This window comes from Otolemur garnettii, unplaced genomic scaffold (genome assembly GCF_000181295.1).
Source record: "Otolemur garnettii isolate 467f Iridium unplaced genomic scaffold, OtoGar3 scaffold00011, whole genome shotgun sequence".
NCBI lineage: Eukaryota > Metazoa > Chordata > Mammalia > Primates > Galagidae > Otolemur > Otolemur garnettii.
In genome coordinates, this window is record NW_003852406.1 from 31,951,316 (window position 1) to 31,952,784 (window position 1,469).

Here is a 1,469-nt window from a genome sequence, read left to right on the forward strand (position 1 = left end):
CTAGCTATCAGTAACTGAATGTATCTTAATCATTATGGCTGCTTCTGTTTTTTCATTAACAAAGGTTATTCATATGTTAGCATATAGTTTCTTTGCATCCATTCTTTATTTATGTCTGAATCATTTGTTACAGGAGAGTGTGTGCTGATGAGATTCTAAGTTTGTGTGTTTTTAAAAAAAAATTTTTTTTGAGTGAGGGAAGAAAAAGCTGTATGCATTTCATTGCTGACTGCAGATTTCTTTCAGATTACGTTCATGGTCTGTGTGTATACAATATGAAGAATGATCTGAAGTAATTGTGCTGTATTTATGTTTATCCACCAGTCTTTGATTAAATAAAAAGCAAAACCAGAATGCTCCCTCGTATGAATTTTTCTCTTATTTTTTCTGTTAGTTAATTTTGTTTTCTGGTCTTAGTTTTCTGCTTTCCCAATTTTTTAAGGTAACTATTACTATCTGTCTCATCTGTTTATTACTAATATTGTGATAAATCATAATCTTACATTCCTGTAAGTTAAAGAGCTCAGCATATCTTCAAAGACAAAAACTTCTCTTTTTCACTTAAATGTATTTTCTAGCCCTTGTCTGATTCTCTTTTCTGTACTTTCTCACATTGAATTATCATCTAATAAAAGCTTCATTTTCTGATAGAATTAGAAAAGTTGCATAATTTCAACACCAGGAGAGTCGGAGAATTGTAGAGCTCAAGACACCTTTCTGTCCTGTGGTTTTCTAATTTATCAGGCAGTCAACCTTTTTAAAAAAAATACATAAAATAGATGAAGTGTTTTCCAGTATAAATTTCTAGGTTTAAAATTTTTTCTTGGCTCGGCACCTGTGGCTCAAGTGGCTAAGGCGCCAGCCACGTACACCCAAGATGGCGGGTTCGAATCCAGCCCAGGCCCACCAAACAACAATGATGGCTGCAAACAAAAAATAGCCAGGCGTTGTGGCGGGTGCCTGTGGTCCCAGCTGCTTGGGAGGCGGAGGCAGGAGACTCGCTTGAGTCCAGGAGTTGGAGGTTGCTGTGAGCTTTGATGCCACAGCAGTCTACCCAGGGGGACAGCTTGAGGCTCTGTCTCAAAAATAAATAAATAAAATTTTTTCTTATATTTGATTTGAATAAGGGTTTACTATTAAAAATCTAAATTAACTGATTATATTAGTAGATTAAAAAGTTTAAACCATTATGATTGTCTTAATAGATGCAGATAAAAAGTTCTTAATTAAATTTAAAATTCATGATTAAAAAAACAACTTGACAAATTAGATCAAGAAAGGAATTCTCCTAGCTGATAGTTTCTATGTAAAACCAATCAACCAAGGAACAAAAACCTAAGTATCTTATCAAGAAGAAACTCTGGGGTGGGGCCTCTGGCTCAGTGGATTGGGCACCGGCTCCAGATACCAAGGGTGGCAGGTTCAAACCCAGTCCCCAGCCAACTAAAACAGCAATGAGAATTGCCGCA